The 24,694-nt window shown below is 40.4% G+C and overlaps 1 long non-coding RNA gene across 1 annotated transcript in view; it reads right to left on the bottom strand.

The window, feature by feature from the left end:
- Positions 1-19,782, bottom strand: part of LOC138809638 (uncharacterized) — a 29,205-nt gene extending 9,423 nt beyond the window's left edge. Inside the window, exons 1-2 of the long non-coding RNA XR_011366908.1 lie at positions 19,690-19,782; positions 17,451-17,515 (exon numbers count right to left, since the gene is read on the bottom strand). This is a non-coding gene — a long non-coding RNA (uncharacterized lncRNA). The remainder of the gene's footprint in view (positions 1-17,450; positions 17,516-19,689) is intronic.
- Positions 19,783-24,694: the final 4,912 nt, after the last annotated feature.

Raw genomic sequence — 24,694 nt, forward strand, 5'->3', positions numbered from 1 at the left:
GTCACAAGAAAAACCCACCCATAAGTAGAAGCAGAAAACATCTGACTATATTCTATGTGATTTAAAAAAAACTCCATAAAAATCCTTAGAGGATTGAGTTCAGACAGCTCTTACACTGAAGCCATCTCTATGCCTGCAAGGTAGCATGCCCCAAGTCCACAGGGACCCTTCCAGACCTCATTCTATGTATTTTGTCTTTTCATCTGCATCCTGTATCGTGTCCTTTACAACAAGCCAGCAAATACGTTTCTTGAGTTGTGTGTGCCATCATAACACATGATCAAACCTGAAGAAAGGCTGGTAGCAACCTCTGATATGCCTCAAGTCAGACAGACTTATGAGTGCCCCCAGGGTCCCATTAGTAGCAATTGGCATCTTACGTGGGAGCAGCCTATGGGACTGAGCCCTTTAAGTGGCAGTGCCTGCACTGATGCCAAGTGGTGTCAGAAGTGAAAGGCTGAGTACAGAAAAGCGAAGCTTTCCCTCTTCCAAGTGCCTTGAGCTGAGGGTCGAGTCAGTAGAAGGGAAAGTGTCCTTGTATGTGCTAACCCAATCTGAAAGGGGTTTTGAAAAACATGAGAATTATTTTTTTACATCATTAGTTTGATTTCTCTCTTTTCCTGGGCATTTTGAAAGTTCCATCTGTGTAAGAGGATCGGATGACTGGCAATTTGAGCTCCTGTATCCTTTTTTTCTGTGACATACGCTCAGTAACCACTGTGCCATCGTATATGATCCTTCAAAAACCAAGAACAAGAGGAATCAGAAAATAAAACTAGGGGCGAGAGGGTAAGGGGACAATCGGCTTTTAAGGTCAACCCAGACCACATACCTGTCAGTGAGGTTTGTTTTGATGAAAGTAATGATTCTCACACAGTCTTAGAGTTCTGTGGACAGAACTATAAGAGAACTATCCGAAGCAAGTGGAGAGAGGAAGGCTCACACTCAGAACAGAACTGTGTGAAATGAGCTTTGCCCCCGCTGGCAGCATTCAAGGACAAGAGAAGAAGATGTCTGACTGGCTATGCCCTAATCTGTTGTGTGTTTTAAAGGGCAGGAAGCAGAGAGTAGCACCTCTCAAACTTTCATCTCAAACTTCTGCCCTGAGTGCGACTTTTCACAGACTCACTGGACTCGAGAAAACCCAAGAAGAAAAAGATCAGGAAGGAAGGAAGTCTGTGGTACCAGTAGAGAGCCACAGAATTAGAATAAGGGAGAGTGTCTTCTAACAGTCTAGGCATCACATGGAAGTCACTGATGCTCAGCCTGAAAGTCATGTGATGGGAGAATAGCTTCACACATGTAATTGCTTTAGGCAAGACCACAGATTGTCCATATCAATCAGTATACACTGCTGAGTGCAAGTCAGATTGGTGGGTCTCCTGCTGAAAGAAATAAATGGTAAATCTATCCAGCCCTTGCCAATCATGTGGGTACAGTGGTGAGGTGGGGAAGATGAGGAGCCCTGCTCAATAGTGCTGCAGACCAAACCCAGGACCTTGCATGTACTAGACAATTGCTCCTCAACTGTCAGCTCAGTAACTCTAAGTGTTAGTCTAGCCCGGGCTGAGGCACCTTGGGTGCCACTGGCCTCATCTGGAAGAGGAAAGCCTGGAATCTGCCCTGCCACACCGGCAATGCTAGTACACTGTGACAGCATTTTTTTTTAATTTACAGAAAAGTTGAAGAGAGTTCCCAGGGTAATATGCCTGGTACAGCCTGGCCTTTGTGCCTTTCATTTCAATGTTAACATCTTAAGAAACCACTGGACATTTAATCAAACTAGGAAATGAACATTTGTGCCATATGACTTAGGAAATATACCACAGAATCTATTTGGAGTTCCCCATTTTTCTCTAAGACAAATTAATAATTAAAAACCCCTGACCTTGAGCAGACCCCATATACCAATAAATAAGGAGAATACCCCAACAGGAGTTTGTTGTGGTAGGTGAGGTAGGTTTTTATGTTCAGAGTTGCTCCTCATGGAAATCAATTAGAATGAATAAAATATAAATTGTAGATGTATTTATAATTGACTTAGTCAGCATGGCTTCTGGGATTGCAGATCAAATCCTCAGCATGGATTTATTTATCACCCAGTGTGAGGAACACGGTTCTCCATTTAAAGGTGCAAAGTTTGCATAGAAAAGTGGGATTTTTAAAAAATGTGTTCATGCTAGATGATTCTTGAACAGATCAATAGTTGACAAGAAGTTCCTACAATAATCTCTGGGATTTATTTGTGTGTGTGTACGTGTGTGTGTGTGTGTGTGTGTGTGTGTGTGTGTATGCGCGCGCGCGCGCTCAAGTGTGTACACATTTATGTATGTGTTTGGTGTGTTGTCTGTGTATTTTCTTTTTTTTTTTCGGGTCCAGTCGTGGGGCCTGAACTCTGGGCCTGGGCGCTGTCCCTCAGCTCTTCAGCTCAAGGCTAGCGCTCTACCACTTGAGCCACAGCGCCACTTCTGGCGTTTTTTCTTTTTGCTCATGTGGTGCTGAGGAATCGAACCCAGGGCCTCAGGCATGCAAGGCAAGCGCTCTACCACTGAGCCACCTTCCCAGCCTGTGTAAATATTTTATTTTTAACTAATTTCTTATATTAGAAATTTGAAATGAAGATCCAGAGGAAAGTAAATAAATTTTCCAGTGTTGAGTGATGTTTCTCAAGAGAAAATAGTATGAGGCATGATGGTGAATGCTTGTAATCTCTGGGAAAATAAAAGCAAGAATATGGTGAGCTTGTGAACATCCTAGATTACATTATAGAAGAAGAAGTGAGAATGGCCTCAGTGGCTTATCTTTCTGTTATTTCATGCAAGATTCTTGGTAATGATTTGGAGAGGATTATTTAAAATTATTTAGGAGATGTGTAGAGGAGGCCCTAGCCTTTAATTTTGTTATTGTTATTCCTTAGCTTTAAGAGTTCCCATTTCTTGATTGTAAAATGAGCACGATGGAATACAAAGCTGCTAAAGTTCATTGACACTGAAATCATGTGATTCTTTTGCCATAAGAGAGGAAGGCTTAAGGCTTAAAATTAAAGAAAAACCATACAAGGTAAATATAAATGTAATTCACAGATGCAGTGTTTTCTTTTCTTTTCTTTTTTTGCCAGTCCTGGGGCTGGGGCTTGCCTGGGCACTGTCCTTGAACTTATTTTTCTCAAGGCTAGCACTCTATCACTTGAGCCATAGTACCACTTCTAGCTTTTTCTGTGTATGTGGTACTGAGGAATCGAACCCAGAGCTTTACGTATGCTAGGCACTGAGCCACATATCCAGGCCAGATGCAGTGTTTTTATAGTTTCCTTTTGTAAGCTGATAGTCTCTGTGTGTGTGTGTGTGTGTGTGTGTGTGTGTGTGTGTGTGTGTGCGTGTGTGTGCAGGCACGCATGTGCATGCAAGCTCATGAGCATTTGAGCTGAAGGGTGGGTTAAAATCTTTCCCCCAAAGGCATTTTCTCTGTGATAATTTGACATTTTTAGTCATGTAAGCCCAGCAAGGCGCAAAGCACAACACATACTGAAGCCCAAACCTGACAGCCTTGTTTAAGATGTTCTCTAAATAGAGCAATGGGGGTAATCACACATCTTTTCTTAGAATAATGCTTCTCTGATCCTTTAAAAAGAAGAGACAAGCATACAACTTATTGCATAAAAGCCAGAGAAATTCATGGAGAATATTTGAAGAAGTAAATAATATTGCTTATTATGTTGTCTCTTTCTAATGATGTGAAATATATTGAATTGACTTTTCAAGGGTAACAACACAAGAAAAAAAAGCAAAGAATGAGAAAAAATGAACACACATTATCAGCACTGCTGACTTTTTAGGTAAAACAAAGCCTAGCAGAGCACACTTATACCAGGTTTGTTTCTCCTTCCAAAGAAGAACTTGGAGAGGCACTCAATTTTCATTTTGAGGATATCAAAGTTGGTTGCTGGTGGCTCAAACCTGTAACCCTAGCTACTCAGGAGGCTGAGATCTCAGGATCACAGATTGAAGCCAGCCTAGGCAGGGAAATCTGTGAGACTCTTACCCATACTTAATTACCTGAAAATCAGAAGTGGAGCTGTGGCTCAAAGTGGTAAAGCACCAGCCTTGAGCAATAAAGCTTAGGGACAGAACCCAGGAATAGAGTTTGAGCTCCACAACTGGCAAAAACAAAACAAAAAACGATGTCAAGATAGAGAAGAAAATAAGTAAATAACAACAAGGATAAAGAAAGTCTTTTGCAGTCCATCCATCCAGCAGCATATTAATTTGTGTGCTCTGTGCAGTGCAAACATTAAGCCCCATTCCATCTTGGCTGGGCTCCATATGGTCCCTGAAGTGCAAAAGCATCTATTCCTGAACCTCTATTTAGGGAAAAGTATTCACTTTCAGAATACAGGCAGAAGTTCCATCCATACCACCCAGCACAGTGTTCTCCCACCTTACCCCCAAGACACACAGGACCAGAACTTGTGAATCTTGAAGGCAATGCTCCACCCAACAAGGACTCCGGTGCCTCCCTTTTCCCGCTTGAACTGTGGCCACCCAGAAGACCTGTGCATCCCATGCCTGCGCTTGTGACTGCATTCAAGAGAAAAAAAATATTCGAAGACACATGTGACAGTACAATAGGGAAACAGCATACAAGACTCTCCAGGGTGCCAGGAAATATTTTGAGTACCGGGAATGTGAATGAACAAAAGATAGAAAGGCGAGATGGATAGGACAACAGGGTTTATTGAACTGAAAACCTGAGAAGGGCAATTAAGTTTGCTCAGCACAGTAGAAGAAGAAATGGCGTGCTTCCCTTAGAACTCAGGTCTTGATTAATAAGCAGAGACAGTAAAGTCAGGTGGGGCCGGGGGCAGGGATAGTTTGTATTGCTGAGGGAGCTGGGGAGTATGGGAACAGAGGAAGGGGCTCTTTGTGCAGAGATGGAGGCAGGACAGGACTGCAATCTTATCTTGAGTTACCAGAAAAGAGGTTTGAACAGCATCTGTTTTTAACTGACATGGCATTAAACAGTATGGCTCTCAGTTCACAGGTTATCTCTTTTATAGCCACAAGGTGTGACTGGGAAAAGGGAAAGGGAGAGAAAATGATTCAGCGAGGTCTGCACAAGGCTAGTGCTGGCATTTTTCAGGATATTGCTGTCAAGACGGGGAGATGAGTGTTTTCAGTTTAAGTCACTTTCCATGCAGGGAGGCCTGGGGACCCCTGAAATCTGACTTTACAAGGAGAGAGCCTGCCCTGACCTCAACTCTGAGGAAGTGTGTCTAAGTGGGAATGTAAAAGCAAGCAGCAGAGTGGACCTCAACCGATAGAAAACCTCAAGAGGTAAAATCAGAAGTGAAGACAATTCTAACTAAACTAAAGTAACAGAGTCTTGCTCAGGATGTTCCAGAGTGATCAGGAACCACCTGGCAGATGGTGAAAGATGAGAAATATCAAGGCACTTAGCTGCCCAAGGTAGAACATTCTTGCTAAACTGAGTTTGTTGATAAAACTGGATATGGCAAAGAAGTACACCAAGGGGCCTAGCAGAAGGTTCAGGAGCCAGACTAAAATTTGGTCAAGAATCTTTGTCAACTACTATGGACAATATGTTGAGTATAACAGGCTCCCAAAAATGTATATGCAGAATCACTATGCCAATGTAATTATATCGAAGATGGGGCTTTAGGAGTTAATTGGGTCATAAGGACAGAGCCTTCATGAATGGGATTTGCGTACTTAGGTGAACATACAGCAAGAAGCTGTAGTCTGAAAACCAGGAAGGAGTCTTGCCAGAATCTAGCCTTGACGATCTTGGACTTCCAGCCTCCAGAAGTACAAGAAATAAAGATTCTATGTTTAAGACACAAAGTCCATGTTGTTATAGCAACTTGAGTTGACTAATACAATGAACTTACATTTGGAAAAAGAAGAGTCTGCAGGTATACTTAAGGGTCTCAAGATGAGATAGCTTGGATTGGGTTGGGCACTAAATACAATCATTGATACCCTTATAAGACAAGGCAGGGGTTAGAGTTGGGTGGCAACAAGCCAAGGAACACCATAGATTGCCTACAACCACCAGAGGTGGACAGAAGCATGAAACTCAGAAGGAACAAACCCTGGACATTGTTTCCAGGACTGAGAGAGAATGAATGTCTCTTGATTTAAGCCAGCCCAGTTTGTAGCGGACTGCTACAGCAGCTCTATGTAACTCCACTGGGATTTTCGTTTTCCTTTACTATAGATATTGAAAGAATTTATTAATGTTGATCAAGTTTTCTCTTGTGAGAAGACCCTGGAAGAGCCACTAGTTCCAAAGTAAGAAGAGCTCTCGCAGAACATTTCAAAGGACAGGAAACCCATCTGCTCTATGGCAGGCAAGCTACCTACGAAACAGAGACACTGAACTTTAACACAGAGAACTTTAGTTCCATCCTTCAATGCCCTCCTGAATCTAAACACTAAATCAACTTGCTGAATTTGCTTTGCTTTTGAAAAACATTTTGTTTTATACATCTTACAGTATTTGGGCGAGTTATGCAAGCAACAATAGTTCCACTCACCTGACTCCGTGTGTTATTACCCATTTCTTTTATTTTTTATTTTGCCGGTGCTGAGGCCTTAAGCTCTTGCTGGGCTTTTTGCTCATGGTGGGCACTCTCTCAGTTGAGCCATGCTTCCAGTTCCCCATTTTGGAGGTTTCTTGCTGGTTAACTGGAGATAATCTCCAAATATTTTCTTTCCAGATCACAGTTCAATGTATAGCTAGTACTATAGGCATGAACTACTTGTGGCCCCCCCCTCCTCTTTGATGGTACTGAGGTTGAACTTGGGGCCTCTTGGTGCTGGGAAGATGCTCTTCCACTTGAGCCATACCCTCTTAGGCCTTTCTGCATTTGGTATTTTGGTGTAGATCCTCACCTTTATTTCCCCTCAGGGCTAGCTTCAGATGTTGATCTTATGACCTATGTTTTCTCAATTAGAGGCACCACAGGCACACTAACATGCTTTGACTTGTTGACTGAGATGAAAGTCTCAGTAATGTTTTTCCCAGGCTGGCCTCAAGTCTCCATCCTTTAGATTTTCCATTTCCCAGGTAGCTGGGATTATACATGGATACTACCTCATTCAATCTTTAATCTTAGATAAAAAAATTATTATAGAAACAAATATTGAATTTGGTCCCATGTGACTGTTTCCTTCCCTCTCCCTCCCTCCCTCCCTCCTTCCCTCCTTTCCTCCCTCCTTCCCTCCTTCTTTCCTCGCTTCCCTCCTTCCTTCCTTCCTTCCTTCCTTCCTTCCTTCCTTCCTTCCTTCCTCCCTCCCTCTCTTCCTTCCTTCCTTCCTTCCTTCCTTCCTTCCTTCCTTCCTTCCTTCCTTCCTTCCTTTGTTTCTTTTGTTCCTTTTTACAATATTCAGGACGGAATCAGAGCCTCATGAATGCTAGGCAAGTTTTCTACCACTAAATTACAACCCCAGCCCTTTGTGACTTTACAATAAAAAATGAAAAATTAAACATACACACATATATACATTTTAAATATATTGCACATATTAATATATATTACATAGATATATAATCTATGTGTTTCCCCAAAAGATTTTACTTATCATTTTATACCTACAACAGCTGCAAAAATTAAAAGCCTGGCAGTAGCATATTTGGCAAAGATAAAACATTTTAGGAAATATCTACTGGTAGGGTTGTACCGGAAGAAATACTGTATTGATTACATAGTAAAGGTTAAGATGAAAAAGATGCAAACATCTGCTCACTCAGCAATTCTAAATCTGGGAGGAAGTCTTGCACAAATGTGCCAAGGGACACTTAGGAAAAGGTTCAAGGCAGCTTTATCTGTGATGACAGGAGGTGGAAACAGTCCAAATGTCCATCAACAGCAGAATAGATAATGGAACATAGACTCACAACTTAATATAGCAATGAAAATGAAGGAAGCAGTTATATGTAACAATATACCAGCAAAAATGAGTCTCCCAACCATAATGGGAAGAGGTAACAGCCAATGAAAATGTGTGAATCCTGTGGAGTTTCCAGCAAACTCTGCAGTGCAGCCTCCAACTGTAATCAAGCCAGGCTTTTCTTCTTGCCTGGACACACAGCAGGCCAGAGGTGTCAGGGACATGCATGCCAGGAACATCAACCTCTGTTTCCTCTCCCTTGCGTGGGGCGACTCTCCCTGGGATCAAGACAGCTGTCTACAATGGTCCCTTCTTTGATGACAACCACATTTTGGCTGCCAAATCTCTCCTCAGTCCACTATTAGTTTCTCACTCCCCTGCTAGGTTTTCTGGCTCATTTCTCAGGTCAACCCCTTATATTAGAATCCATGCCTAAAGGTGTATGTCTGAGCAAACAATAAAAACAATATGCTTCCGCTTGTCTGAGATTCAAAAATAAGCAGAAGAGCAATATGTTGTTTAGCGCAGAGAGATAGCTTATTGGTTAAGGATACGGAAACTAAAACCAGTGTCTGACATTGAGAAAATCACCAACTTCTCTGTGCCTCAGTCTTCTCATTTACTGATAATTGTCTTTGCCTCAGATGCTCACTGTGACCATTAGAGTTAACATTTGTAAAGGATCTAGATTGCTGTCTGACCAAGAGCAAAGGATTCAAAGGACATTAGCTATTTCTCATAGTAAGGATGCAGGGATAGATGCAATGAAACCATAAAGGAAACATTAATACAAAACTAGAAGTGTAGTTACTTCTGGAAGGGGAATGTGATAAGCTCAGGGAGGGACAAGGGAGAATCTCAAAGGAGTTATTCATGGCCTATTTTTTTTGGGGGGGGGGGGCGTTGATTGTAGGGCTTGATCTCAGGGCTTAGGCACTATCCCTGAGCTCTTTTTGCTCAGGATTAGTCCCCTACCACTTTGAGCTCAGAGCTCCACTTCTGGAGATAAAAGTCTCATGGATTTTCCTGTCTAGGCTGGCTTTGATCTGTGATCCTCAGCTCAGCCTCCTGAGCAGCTAGGTTTACAGGCATGAGGCACCAGCACCTAGCTCATGACCTATTTTTAAGCTAAGGTAATGGACATATTCATGCTGCCTCATTATTATGCTTCTTAACTTACATGTAAATTACACCTTTTATGTTATCAAACTTTACAGAAGTCTAAAAAAACCAAAGCACTCATTGGTATGTAATGTTACACTAAATACATACAAAGTTTTGTGCCCTTTGATGGAGTATGCTCTCCAACACAGCTACAATTAGTTTCCTGAAGGTTTTCCTAGTTCCTGGAGCTCTGGCCTTCAGAGGGGAATATCCATGCCTTACAAGTCCTCTGGGCCCCAGTCCCAGGATGCTTCTGGAGACACACAGCTAGGACATGCAAAGTGCAGCAACACTGCCCTTCCCTTCTTTCCCCAGTAGAGGGCCCCAGTATAGTGTCTGACTAGGATTGTGGTGCCCTCTCATGGACACTTTACACTTTACAAGGACCTTGATTTTCTTCTAGGTTTGTCTTCAAGCTGCCATTAAATTTAGGATGATGAAATAAATTACAAGTTGACAACTAGAGTTGGTGTGTGTGTGTGTGTGTGTGTGTGTGTGTGTGTGTGTGTGTGTGTGTGTGTGTGTGTGTGTGTGTGTGTGTGTGTTCTTGTACTAGAGCTTGCAATCAGGGTCTGTGCTTTGCCTTTTAGCTTTTTCACTCCAGCCTGGCATTCTTCCATTTGAGCCATAGTTCCATTTTTCCTGCATTTTGATGGTTAATTGAAGATTAAGAGTCTCACAAACTTTTCTGTTCAGGCTAGCTTCAAACCCCAATCATCAGACCTTGGTTTCTTCATAGAAGTTCTTATTAGCATAAATTAATTGTACAAAGGGGTGTCATTGTGATGTTTATTTTATTATTATTAGTTTTGTTTATGTGGTTCTGGGGAATCAAACCCAGGGCCACACGAATGCTAGGCAAGCATTCTACCACTAAGCCACATTCCTAGCCCTCATTGTGATATTTATGTATTTCAAATAATGCACTCTGATACAATTTTCCACCCCTGTTATTCTTGGTTAACCACTCTCATTTTTAATTCTTCTTTATTAACTTTTTTGGTGGGTTTTGTTGTGCTATTCTATTTTTGTATATTCACATATGTAAATATCCACTATTCTCCCTGTTCCCATACCACTGGTTTCATGAACTTCCAGATTAGTCTCACTTTCTAAAACTCCCAAACTATAAAGGAAAGATGCATAATATCAAAATGCCATATTGAAATAAAAATGATGTAGCACTATTGGACTACTAGGGATATTCCACGAGGATTCAGTGCAGTGCATTCTTCCTCATAAGACATTGAGTGTCCACCACCCTTGTTCTAGCAGAAGTTCTGCCCTTCAGTACCATTGAATGAGACTTGCTCTCCTATAGGAGGGCATAGAGTAAGTCCTTGACTCAGGTTCTTCTTTCTTATTCTCCTTTGTCCTAGTTTCTCTTCCCACATCCTCTTTCCCAGTCTGAGTTTTACCTAGTTTCCTGATACAGAGAATTTTGCTTTACAACTGTGGTCCTAAAACAAGTAGGCTAGGACCATTTATTTGACAGGTGGAAGAAGGAAGAATGCAGAGTAAACTCAGCAGTAGAAATAGGAACACAGGGAATATTCTTACAGACATGGACTCAGCATACATAGGTTTGGTGAAACATATTTTAAATGTTATTGTGGGGCTGAGGATCTAACTCAGTGGTAGAGTACTTGCCTAATGTGTGTGCCTAATGTGTGCAAGGTCCTGGCTTCCATCTCCAGCACCACTAACCCAACAAAAAGGACTATGAAAACATAGACATAGTGTTGGGGATAGTGCATGCCTATAATCCAGTGTAATTCAATTCACTGATGCTGGGTTTGTCATTCTGGGTTTATCTCAAACACACACACACACACACACACACACACACACACACACACACTTCAAACATATCAGTTATTACTGTCTTTTTAAATTTATGGCTCCCTTAATTTAGAGGTTTAAAAAACCTAGTCTTTTTTCTTGTGTTTTTACCTGGAAGTTTCAAGCCTTAGGCCTGTTACAGAATTTTGCCTTGGATTCTTCCTTGGTAAGCAAAACTTGAGCTCATTTCAAATGGAAGGCAGTAATTCATAGGTAATCTGAATATGAAGAGTCTATGATCTTGGCTCTTCATTCACACTGTCCATTAATTACAAAAAGAAAATATAACATTTAATTACTTTTCCTCACATTTTAAATTCCAAATTCCTTCTTGAGTTCTATTCTTCAGTTTCACAATTTTAGGACTGTGGCTGCCTCAGTCTATTATTTTCATTTCTGGGAACTCATTTCAGTATGGGAAAATGGAACACCATACTTCATGCCAGATTAGTGAATCTGGTCTCACATCATGCAGAGAAGTACGTCTGGGTTAATGAGAACTTCAGCTCAGAGGCTCAGATTCATTGTTTTTTGGTAAGCAAAGAGAGCTTTTCTCCTAACAACACAGAATCTGTTTCATATTAATAATGCATTACAATAATTACTTTGCATTTTGTTCTGTTCTGCATTTCATAAAAAAGTAATGTGTGTAGAAGTTCATTTTCTTCTAAATCATATAAAACAACAACTCAGTACATATTTTCTTTTACAGCAGTGGGTTCCATTAGCAGATGTGCCTAGTAGAATTCAATGTCATTGCAAATTTTTTCTTTCTTGCTTTCTTTGTTCCTTCCTTCCTTCCTTTCTCTTTCTTTCTTTCTTTTCCTTCCTTCCTTCCTTTCTCTTTCTTTTCTTTTCTTTCTTTCTTTCTTTCCTTTCTTTCTTTCCCTTCCTTCCTTCCTTCCTTCCTTCCTTCCTTCCTTCCTTCCTTCCTTCCTTCCTTCCTTCCCTCCCTCCTTCCCCTCTTCCTTCCCTCCTTCCCCTTTATTTCTTTCTTCTTTCTTCTTTCTTTTTATTTTTTATTTTTATTTTTCTCTTCCTCTCTTCTTCCTTTTCTCTCTTCTTTTATTCCTTTTTACTTTTTTTGGTAGCACTGAAGTTTTACTTGGAGCTGGCACTCTACTGCTGAAGCATGCATGCCCTTTTTTGCACAGGTTATTTGTTGAAAGGGTCTTAATTTTTGACTGGGCATTTGCTTGTACTACAAGCTACCTCTTTTATATTTCCTTTAATAGCTGGGATGACAAACATATGCCAATGCACTCAACTATTGATTGAGAAGGGAGTCTCATGTTTATATGTCTGGGTTGGTCTTCAACTAAGATCCTTGGGATATTAGCCTCCCAAGTAAATAGGATAACAGGTTTGAGCCACTGGTGCCCAGCTTCTGTTTTAATATAGTTAGCTTTTATTTCAGAGAAATACAGCTTTCATCTACTTGGTAAATTTATCAGCCAGCTTATGTTCTTTTTGAAAAGAAAGAAATTTGTGTTTCCACTGATGTGTTTTTCCAGCCCTATTTTTGTTTTTCCCTGTTTATTAAATCTGGGCATAAGTTCTTTTGTTATCTTTAGTATCAAAATGGCATCTGGTCATGTTCTTCATTGTTGAGCAACATTACTTGGCATGTCTAAATATCCGGTTTCCTAGTTGCCTGGAAGTGCTGCTGTGATCCTTCGAGTGCAAGACTCTCTTAGAATATAAAACACTTCCAAGAAAAAAACACTAAGGGAACAGCTAGCACTCAGTATGGCATTTGAGAGCTTCCAAACGTTAGCCTTCGGTCTTGATATTTATTATGAACATTTCTTAAATGGTGCTACAAAGAAATCATTTTTCCCCAAGAGATAGAACAAGACTCGTTATTATTGCTGTGGCTCTGCTGAACTACTTGCTTTCACAGCCTGGCATTTCAGGGAAGCCACAGTTTTGATTATGGATTCTACACAGTAAAGGCAGCCAAACAATCGCCACATTGCTGACTTTCAAAATAGTTAAGAATGCAGAATCAGTGAGGCAGTAAAGAACAGAGCCGAATCTTGAAAAAGACCAAGGAGAGAATCTATCAACTAAAATTAGGAGGTTAAAAACAAAAGGAGGTGAAACGTTCATATGACAGAAACGGAAAGATGCTCAGGACACCTCTTTGCTGTGCAGTTGCATAAGCCTGCCTGAAATGTGGCTTCAGGGCCTCTCCTTCACTTAGTTGGATGTGCCTGACCATAAAATGCTTACGGTCTGATTTCCACAGTGTATGTTGCATTAGGACGTCACACTGTGCCCTATAATTGTATACAATTACTCGGTGCCAATTAAAAAGTTTTAAGTGTTTGCTGAGTGTCAATGACTCCTGTTTGTCATTCTACTAGCTACTGAGGAGGCTGAGATCCAAGGATCACAGGTTCGAAGCCAGCCCCCTCAAAAGAAAAAAAACAACTCTTATCTTCAATTAACCAGCAAAAAGCTTAGAATGAGGTATGGCTCAAGTGGTGGAGTGCTAGCCATGAGCAAAATAAGTAAGCAAGTGTGTGGTCCCGAGTTCACATTCCACTACTGGTACACACACAAAATAAAAGGAAAGAAAGGAAGGAAGGAAGGAAGGAAGGAAGGAAGGAAGGACGGAAGGAAGGGAGGGAGGGAGGGAGAAAAAGAAAAAAGAAAGAGGAGATGTCTACCATTAGATGAAATGAGTTCTTTAACAAAAACAAATTTGACTTTCCAATTTGCCTAGATAACTCCAATAGATAATTACAACTCTTGCAGACATAACCTGGCAAGTTTTCCTGCTAGGTACAGGCTCATTTTGGTAATAGTTTCCCTTGGTATCAGGGCTTGGACTCAAGGCCTAAAACTGTATGGCTTATTGCTCAGGCTATTGCTCTACCATTTGAGCCATACCACTAGCTTGACTTTTTGCTGGATATTTTGGAGATGGACTCTAAAGGACTTTTTGTTTTGGAGGGGGTCTCAAACATTGATTCTCCAGATCTCAGCCTCCTGAATAACTAGGATTACTGGCATAAGCCATGAGCACCCAGCTTTTCCATAACTTTTCTTTTTAAATACTGTAGTGTTTAATCTGTGAACGAATGTATTTGAAATCTGACTCCTCCAGAAATGCACACAGTCCTATATATCTTGATGTTAGCCTAAATAGACCCATGTAAAACTTGTGACTTGTATGACTGTAAGATAATAAAATCTGTTTAAAGCCAAAAAATAAAATAGATAAAAATCTAAGTCCTTTGTAAAAGTTTAAAAGTAAAATTAATTTCCATGTTTTTATTTCTTAATCTTCCTTTCACACAGTAATGTAAGTAATTTTTTTCTCAGGTACTGACATTTGAACTCAGAACCTCATACTTGCTAGGCTCGTTTGCTAGGCTGGTGTTCTAAACCACACTCCTAAGCCTGGCATTTCTGCTACTTAGATTGGAGATGAATTGTTGTGGGCTTTTCTGCCTCAGCTGGCTTTAAACTGTGATCCTGTGTATCTCAACCTCCTAAGTACCTAGGATTACTCACTTCACATAAATAATTATTTTATGTTCCAAAATTATTTCATGTTCCACCAGAGACAAACTCTGCATATAATTCTTACACTTGTTTAAATGGACATTTCTTTCTTTCCTTTCTTTCTTTCCTTTCTTTCTTTCTTTCTTTCTTTCTTTCTTTCTTTCTTTCTTTCTTTCTTTCTTTCTTTCTTTCTTTCTTTCTTTCTTTCTTTCTTTCTTCCTTTCTTCCTTTCTTCCTTTCTTCCTTCCTTTCTTTCTTTCTTCCTTTCTTTCTTTCTTCCTTTCTTCCTTTCTTCCTTTCTTTCTTTCTTTCTTTCTTTCTTTCTTTCTTTCTTTCTTTCTTTCTTTCTTTCTTTCTTTCTTTCTTTCTTTCTTTCTTTCTTGTTGTTGGTCATGGGGCTTGAACGTGGGCGCTGTCCCTGCACTCTTCAGCTCAAGGAGAGCACTCTACTGCTTGAGCCACAGCGCCACTTCCGATTTTCTAGTGGTTTTTATTGGAGATGAGAGTCTCACGGACTTTCCTGCTTGGGCTGGCTTTGAATCATGATCCTCAGATCTCAGCCTCCTCAGTAGCTAGGATTACAGGCATGAGCCACCAGCGCCCAGCACTTTACATATTTTCTAGTAGGATGTTTGTAAAAGTTAATTTGTTAGCAAAGTCTCATTTTTGTTTTGTTTTGTTTTTTTATTGTGAAAATACTGTTCAGAGGGGTTACAATTACATGGGCAAGATAGTGAGTACATTTCTTATCAAGCATTATAGCTTCCTCCTTTGTTTACCCTTCCCATCCCTTCCCAGCCTCCCCCCCCCACCCCGGCAACCTAATCCTCCCCCCCCCAAAGTTGTAAAGTTCATTTTCTACATGACAACTTGTACTGCTCATTGTTGCAACAGGTCCACCTGTATCCTTATTTAAATGACTTGTTTTTCCCCTTCCCCTCCATAAATTATACCTACATCAAATACAGTGAAAGCAGGGGTTATACTGTTGGGGAGGGACATACAAAGCAACAAAGAAATAATCTTATAAATGCTTTAGAAACAAATGCATGAAAGAAAAAAAACATTTAAATACATATCTTAGGGTTCATTTTCCTAACATCACCTTATCTGACCTTTTCTGGTTGACTCATATATATATACTAGATATTGCAAATAAGGGAAACCATGGGACCTATGTTTCTTTGGGCCTGGCTTACTTCACTTAATATGATTTTTTCCAAGTCTTTCCATGTGCTAACAAATGGGGCAATGTCATTCTTTCTGATGGAGGCATAGAATTCCATTGTGTATATATACCACATTTTCTTGATCATTCATCTACTGAGGGGCATCTGGGTTGGTTCCATATCTTAGCTATGGTAAATAATGCTGCAATAAACATAGTTGTGCTGGTAGCTTTAGTGTGGTCTTGTTTGTAAACATTTGGGTCAATGCCCAAAAGTGGGATTGCTGGGTCATAGGGGAACTCTATGTGGAGTCTTTTGAGGAACCTCCATACTGCTTTCCAAAGTGGTTGAACAAGTTTACACTCCCACCAACAATGCAGTAATGTTCCCTTCTGTCCACATCCCCTCCAGCATCTGTTGTTTTATTAGAGTTCTTGATTTTTGCCATTCTAACTGGGGTGAGGTGGTATCTCAATGTTGTTTTGATTTGCATTTCTTTTATGGCTAGGGAGGTTGAGCATTTCTTCATGTGTCTATCGTTCTTTTTTCTTCAGAGAAGTTTCTCTTTAAGTCATTTGCCCACTTATTTATTGGGCAGTTGTTTCTTTGAGGATTTGTTGTTGGGGAATTTAATTTTTTTAGTTCCAAGTATATTTTAGATATGAGACCCTTGTCCGTTGTATGGCTAGTGAAGATCTTCTCCCAATCTGTGGGCTTTCTATTGATCTTGCTAGCTATGTCCTTTGCCATGCAGAAGCTCTGCAACTTCATGCAATCCATTTGTCCAACCTTTCTTTGATTTGTTGTGGTTCCGGGTCTCTATTAAGAAAATTTCAGCCTGCGCCAAGGAGACCTAGGGTTTCTCCTATTCCATCCTGTAATGTTTTCAGAGTGTCTGCTTTGAGTTCAAGGTCTTTGATCCATTTGGAGTTGATTCTGGTGCAGGGTGATTTATAAGGATCTAGCTTTAGTTTTCTACAAGTAGTTAACCAATTTTGCCAGCACCATTTACTGAAGAGGCTGTCTTTCTTCCGTTCTATTTTTTTTAGCTCCCTTATCAAAGATTAGTTGGCTATAGGTCTGTAGGTTCATTTCTGGGTTTTCAATTCTATTCCATTGGTCCTGAGCTCTGTTCTTGTGCCAGTACCAAGCTGTTTTGATTACTATGGCTTTATAGTAGAGTTTGAAATTTGGTATTGATATTCCTCCAGCACTGTTATTTCCATTGAGGAGGGTTTTTGCTATTCGGGATCTTTTATTGTTCCATATGAATTTTTGGATTGCCTCTTCTATTTCCTTGAAGAATGAGGTTGGAATTTTGATAGGTATTGCATTGAATTTGTAGATAGCCTTGGGAATTATTGCAATTTTTACAATGTTAATCTTTCCAATCCAGGAGCATGGGAGTTTTTCCCATTTTCTAAGTTCTGTTTTGATTTCCTTTTTCAAGTTTTTAAAGTTTTCATCATAGAGGTCCTTCACTTCTTTAGTTAATTCCTAGGTATTTTATTTTTTGAGGGGCTATTACAAATGGAGTTGCTTTCCTAATTTCAGCCACACTTTTCTCATTGTTGGCATACAGAAAAGCCATTGATTTTTGAGGGTTAATTTTATACCCTGCTACTTTGCCAAAGTTTTGAATCAGCTTGAGTAATTTGGGAGTGGAGTCTATGGGATTCTTTAAATACAAGATCATGTCATCTGCAAAGAGGGAGAGTTTTATTTCTTCTTTCCCTATTTGGATCCCCTTTATGTCTGCATCTTGTCTTATTGCTGTAGCTAGGCATTCTAATAGTAGGTTGAAGAGAAGTGGAGAGAGTGGACATCCTTGTCTTGTTCTACTCACTGTTTTAAATGATGGAAGTGCTGGTTCTCAATGTCTGGCTTCCAGATCAGCAACATTAGCACCATCTGGGAAAACATTAAATACACCTTTTGGGGGTCTAATCCCAACCTCTCATATAAGGAACTCTAGAGGATGTGGAGGGGAGGCTCAGCAATGTATGTGGTAATAATCTTTCCAAAATCTTGAAAAACCACTGGCTTAAATCAATTCAGTTAAATAAGCTTATAAATAGGTTGTTTGTTCAGAGGAATTGATACTTTGAGGAACATCAGTTTAAGAACATTTGATGTTCTGTGTGTGTGTGTGTGTGTGTGTGTGTGTGTGTGTGTGTGTGTGTGTGTGTGTGTGTGTGTTGTGTGCTAGTCCTAGGGCTTGAACTCAGGACCTGGGCACTATCACTGAGGCTACAGCTCTACTTCTAGCTTTTTGGTAGTTTATTGAAGATAAGAGGCTCATAGACTTTCTTTCCTGAGCTGGCTTCAAACCATGATCCTCACATCTCAACCTCCTCAGTAGCTAAAATTACAGGCATGAGCCACCAGCTACTGGCTCTTGTGTTTTGTTTTTCACTTTTTGTTTGTTTTTAAAGATATTGGAATTTGAACTCAGGGATTTTATGCTTTCCAGGTAAGCACTCTACCCCTCAAGCCATACACTTAGCCTTTTTTGCTCTATTTTATTTTTATTATTTGCCAGTCCTGGGGCTTGAACTCAGGGCCTGGGCACTGTTCCTGAGCCTCTTTGTGTTCAAGTCTAGCACTGTACCACTTGAGCCATAGCACCACTTCCAGCTTTTTCTGAGTAGTTTATTGTCTCACAGACTTTCCTGCCTGGGCAGGATTTGAACTGTCATCTTCAAGCCTCAGCTTCCTGAGTAGCTAGGCTTACAGATATGAGCCACTGGCACTTAGCTTCTAGTTTAGTTTTAGCAGGATCTTATACTTTTTACAGAAGGTTTGGGTTATGATCCTCCTATCTCTGACTCCCTTGTAGGTTGGGACAGGGATGGTGGCTTAGTGGTAGAGTGCTTGACTAGCATGCATAAACCACAATGCTCACTTGTTCTTTGAGATAAGGTCTTAACTTTTTGCCTAGGGTGACTTCAAACTATAAACCTCCTACTTCACCCTCCGAAATAGCTAAAATGCCTAGCCCTTGATTTTCTTAAGATACACAAAATCATATTATTTAAAGTTGGAAAGAAATCATGATTTTCTTAGTTGAACTTACTGCCTTAAAAAAGACAAGTTTTAAGATATGTTGGCTGTAAAACTTGAATATAAGCACATATAAGCAGTCATTTCTGTACTTAGAAGTTGTTGAGCTTCAAAAAACTTATATGTCAAAGACCTGACATATCTTATATTTTTGCTTCTATGTGTCCTTTGAAGTCTGATCAAACAATTTTGTGAGCTTAGGGTTTTTTCCATTTTCTCCTTTCATTTAAAAAATGTACAAAAAGCTGCCAGATTTGAAAGGACATAGTAAAGGAAAAATATTTAAGGTATTTAGGACATCAGCATCTTCTTTATAATTGCAAATACTAGACACTTCAAAACTGTTCATTATTCTATCTACTACCAAGCTGTGATCCAAATTTCATACAATTTTCATTATGATACGGTGTCAAGTATTTCACTTCTTGTTTATAATTTATCTCAGTTGATTCAAAATATACAACTAAATTCCTGTAAACTATTCACCTTATATTATTATTGTATGGCAAAAGTTGTAGTTCTCAGAAAATAGTGGATGTTCAAATTATTCTTAGAGCATTTGATTTAATAGTAAAGCCATGTTACTGATAGGGCACATAATTGTTAAAACATGTCAAAATATAACACGTTAAAACATATCAAAATATAACACATTTTCAACTATGGTGTTATTTCTGTAAAGTCACTTTAGAAAGAGGACTGATGTCCCCATTAGTCACCAAGAATTATAATGTTTTTAAAATCAGTTTCATTATGCTAGAGATCTCATGTTCACAGGAATCAGTCTAATCACAAATACACAACTGTTGAAGTAACAGACAGAAATCCTCTACAACCTGTTAGATATTTCTCTTTTGTCTACCCTAAATTCTCTTCTATCTTTGTGGTAGCTTTTGAGCTTAGGAAACTACTTTCTTCCTGAAATACGTTTATATTTTCAGTGGCCAAGTTCAGCTTGCAAGAGCCAATTGTTAACTTTTTCAGGAGTTCCACAAGAAAGCGGGCAATGTATTTTAACTTACAATTAGACAAGTTATATTTTACATTGAATTCAAACTCGAGACTCACTGCTTCTTAGTCATTTTACTACCCTTTACCATCTCTGTTGTTGAGAATTCAACTCTGCATGGTGGGTATGAGGCAGGCAGATAGAACAGAATTCCTGGTTGCTGGAGCAACAGGGAGAACTACTCTCCATGGTTACCAAGATCCCTCCCACAGACACCCTTCTGACTTTTTGTTTTTTTGATTGGTCGTGGGGCATGAACTCTGGGCTTGGGGCCTGTCCCTGAGCTCTTCAGCTCAAGGCTAGTGCTCTACCACTTGAGCCACAGCACCACTTCTGGTTTTCTGGTGGTTTATTGGAGATCAGAGTCTCCTGGACTTTAGTGCCTGGGCTGGCTTTGAACCACAATACTCACATCTTAGCTAGGATTACAGGCGTGAGCCACCACAGCCCGGCTAAAATCTGTGGGACACTTTTTTTCTTCCCCCAGTATTGGAGCTTGAACTCAGGGCCTCTGGACACTGCTCCTGAGCTACTTTTGCTCAAGGCTAGCACTCTACCACTTGAGCCACAGTGCCACTTGCAGCTTTTTCTTTTTTTCTGTTGGTCATGGGGCTTGAACTCTGGGCCTGAGTGCTGTTTCTTAGCTCTTCAGCTCAAGGCTAGCACTCTACCACTTGAGCCACAATGCCACTTCGGACCTTTCTAACTTTTAAGGAAACTACTGAGATTGCCAAATGGTGCTGAAGAGACCACCAAAACACACCGACAAAAGATGTTGATTAAATTCCAGGGACAGACTAATTGGTGCCAAATCTGGGCGGTTTATCTGGCAAAGCAGAGCCATAACCCATTGTGAAGGTGAAGGGGACAAGGACAATGAACTGACTAACCATTTTACCCTAATGATGCTCAGGATCTTGGTTTAAGACCACCCAATCTTTATGAGGAGCCTGGTGCACAGTCATCCTGGTAAACCTGGGCGGGTGCGTATGCTCATCTATTCCATAAGTTCCACCTGCCAACCAACCTGTCCATCTGAATCTGTGAAAATAAACAACTACAGATAGTGCACACAATGACCCACCTGCCTTGGCTGATTTCCCCAGAAAACAGGCAAGAAGGCTGCATTCCAGGCTTAGCATTGCAGCTCAGCCCACCTAGTATTTCCTGCTGGGTGCACCTTCTACTTCCTATCCTTCACTGTCACCAGTCAGTGTGCTGCTCCTTTTTTGATGTGAACACAAGAGACCTAGAAGACAGATCCTGATGGGGAGACTCCATTCCCTGTCTTCTTTCCTGGTAACACTAACATTTTCACAGCATTCCCTAAAGGTGGTTAAAAATAAACTGAGGTGCCACATGATCATCTTTCCCTAACATATTTCTTTCCTAATAAACTTTTGCCTCACTTTAATTATGCTTCATGCCTTGCTTGAATTATTCTCTTGAGGGATACAATACCCAGGGTAGATTCTTCCCTGATTTCTCTGTGACAGTGAACATCTCTTCCCAGCTCAATTCTCACTTTCACAACCTGGGAGCTTGAAATCATCCAGGAGCATTTACATAATAGAAACCACAGAAACATTCATATCAAGGTTTTCAGCCATTTTGTTGGTTTCTCCAGAGTGCTGGGTGTTGAACATTTGCCAGTTGCCTCAGGGGTGTACTGGATGAGCCAAGGCATGGCTAGCAAAAGCACCCCAATCTATTTGGAGGTGCCAGATAATACAGAGGAGGCCTAGTTCAATTAGGCTTTCAGAGAAACAACGAAGAAATAGTTTCACATAACCGAGACATGGTAATTGTTAATCATCGAATTAGACTTTGTTGAAAAAAAATCAACTGCAGATAACCTTGTCAAACTTCCTAAAAGCAGGGTTTTCAGGCTTATTTAAGTATGTTTTCATACTTAAGTAGGTCTAAGTAGGTCTCAAGTACTGCATGGGAGACGCTTTAAAACTATTGTTTGTCTGAAAGTCTGATTTCACTGTGCAACTTGTATTTTTATTTGCTCTATCTGGCATTTCTATTCATATTGTCTCAGCATAAGGGAGTATCTTCTGTGAAGTTACCATAGTTTTCTTTTCATGACCCATTATCAATAGAGCTCATTGAGCTGCACAGGGCACCTGGTTAATAATGTAACTCAGGAGTTGGCATAATACAGGAGTTTTGTACAATTGAGACAAAAATGGAGTAGAAGAATTGATACTTTTTCAGATATGAAACTAGAATCCAAGGGAGTATCAGCTGACAGTGAAAATAACAAATACCTGTATATGTAGATCAGAAGGCAGTAGGGATCTTGAGTAATGAGCAGTCTACCTTTCACTACCACGTGGCAAGGAAGTTGATCAGTAGTCTGGTAGGCTGGTAGAGGTGGATGTGGAAAGGTGACAACCCCTTAAAGGGAAGTTACATGAAAACCACCTGGGAAGCTTTGAAAAGAAGCAATTTATAAATAGTTGGCCATGGAATCCACGCTTCAAGTTGCTTTTGTCTCCTCCTTCCTCTCTTTCTCCCTCCCTCCCTCCCTGCCCCTCCCTCCCTTCCCCTTCCTTCCTTCCTTCCTTCCTTCCTTCCTTCCTTCCTTCCTTCCTTCCTTCCTTCCTTCCTTCCTTCCTTCCTTCCTCCTTTCCTTCCTCTCTCTCTTTCTTGTTCATTTCTTTCTTTCCAACACAGGTAGTTTCATTGTAGTCAAAGTTTACTTTTCATAGGGCAAACAAACATTTTTTTATTTGCAAGGGGCAAGGTGACAACTAATTCATTGGCTTCCAGATGACCTAAGTCACCTGTGAGCCAGACTGAGTGGCTGTACCTGTTTTTCTAGTGTTGTCTTGCTTTGTCATCTGCCTTTGCAAAATGTCTATCTGTGGTCTCATGATGTCAACATCTCATATTTATACAGTATTGATGTCATTACAATAGGCGTCTGTTAGCTCAGTTGTCATACCAGTTTTTGTTCTTATAACCCAAGTTGATTGGGCACATTAAAAGAAAGCTAAGACTAAATTTCTTTGCACTTTTAGTTTCTCTTTCTCCCTCCCTCTCTCCTTCTCTTCTTCTCTTCTTCTCTCTTCCTCCCTCCCTCCCTTTCTACCTTCTTTTTTTTTTTTTTTTTTTAGATTTTTTGGTTTGTTGTTTTGTTTTCTTTTGTGCAGGTAGTGGAGCCTCAACTCATAACCTCATACTCTTTCTCAACTTTTTAATATTTTTCTCAGCCACTGGCACTTTACCACTTGAGCCAGTCCTCCACTTCTTTATTCTTCTGATTTCCAGTGGTTTTCAAATGACCTGTACAGTTGGCATTGCTTTGGATGCAGATTTTCCCATCCCACATCAGACCGACTGAACTAGGATTCTGTTAGTAGATTAGGGACAGTTATTTGCAGTTTTGGTTGCTTTTCTTGCAACATAAACCTATATTGTGATTATTGATCCCCATGTCTAGATTCTTCCTGGCTTGTAGGTTGTAAATTCCTGTTTTTTAAATTCCTTCTTCCCTTTGAACTTCCTACTCTCTGGTCCACCCCTTTCTGAAATGCAGACATAATTAGATAAGGTCATTCTGGAATAGGGTGGGCCTCATAACTGGTGTACTTATAAAAGAATGGCCTGTGAGGACAAGTAACACACAGACACAGAAAGCAAGCCATGCGAACCTGAAGGAAGAAATCTGCATGAGGCAGCCATAGATGTGGTGAATGCCTGCAATCCTATGATTTGGGCAGCTGAGGAAGGAAGTTTATAAATTTGAAGCCAGCCAAGACCACCCCGTACTATAAAAAGAAAAAGAAGAAATTTGCATGATGCGAGCCCCTCCTCAAGCATGCACCGTCTAGCATGTCATACCCAATATGTGCCACAAGATGTCACTTAAGCACAACTGGTAGCTAACAGACAGCGGCCCTCCTAACCAAACCCGAAATTAATTAAGTAGATACTGTGCCCAAGTGCATACTTTCATTGTATCAATACCCAGAGGAGATTGGTTGTATTTTGTTTTAATGGCTCTCAAAGTCTTAAGATATTTTAATATTTTAATTCTTTTTATTTATATTTTCTCATCAAAATATGTACATCTATACTAGGAGCTTTCCCAAAATAAGAGCCCAGTGACAAGGTATATTTTGCTTTCTTTCAACATACAGACCCTAGGAAACCTAGAATCTTTGAAAAGGAGAAGCCAACACTTATTTCAGAGTCCAGAACCTGACAACTTCATTATGGATTAGCGAAATCCATAATGCCTGAATGTAGGAAAAACAACAACACACATGATTTAATGGAACACTTGATTGTTATCATTATTTTCTTCCCCTTGGAGAAAAATGGTCACAACCAACAGCCTTCATGAACTACATAGCAGAGCAGGAAACAGGCCAGCTCAACCCCAGCGCCCCACCCCCAAGATAAGCTCTGGAGAGAGGAAAATAATTCTTTGACCTAGTTTTCTGCTTATAAAGACTCATGTCCAAGAATTTTGCCCAAACAAAAGGCAAACTGCCAGTTGTCCTGTTGGATTTTGTGTAGTTAATGGATAATCATCAGGGTTGTCCACTGTATGGTTGGGAGTGTAATTTTTAAAGTGTGTGTGTGTGTGTGTGTGTGTGTCTGTGTGGTGTGTCGGTTCTTGGGGAAAATCTGAAACAGAAAGAATGAAGAGGACAGGCCCTTGCTCTACAGAGTGAAGCACTCTGTGCTGAGAGGAAGCTGCTCTGCACTGAGGTTGCCTTTGGAGAAATGGTTTTGATTCTTCCCAGACTTTCTACAGACTTAGACTCTGCCTCGTCTGGATATGTGGGATGGGGGAGGAGAGCCCACAGGAAGAATGAAGTGGCAGATACCCATTCCACACTGTATGGACTCCTCCAAACAGATCTGGGAGCTGAGTGTCAAAAGTCCACTTGAGGCTAATCTGATGGAGCTCTGTCCCTCATTGTATGGTCAACTTTGAGAAATGTCTTACTTATGGAACATTATTGTCTTAAGATGACCTTGGTAAATACTAGGAA

The sequence above is a fragment of the Dipodomys merriami genome, unplaced genomic scaffold (assembly GCF_024711535.1).
Source record: "Dipodomys merriami isolate MVZ:Mamm:240054 unplaced genomic scaffold, mDipMer1.0.p SCAF_5, whole genome shotgun sequence".
In the NCBI taxonomy this organism is placed as follows: domain Eukaryota; kingdom Metazoa; phylum Chordata; class Mammalia; order Rodentia; family Heteromyidae; genus Dipodomys; species Dipodomys merriami.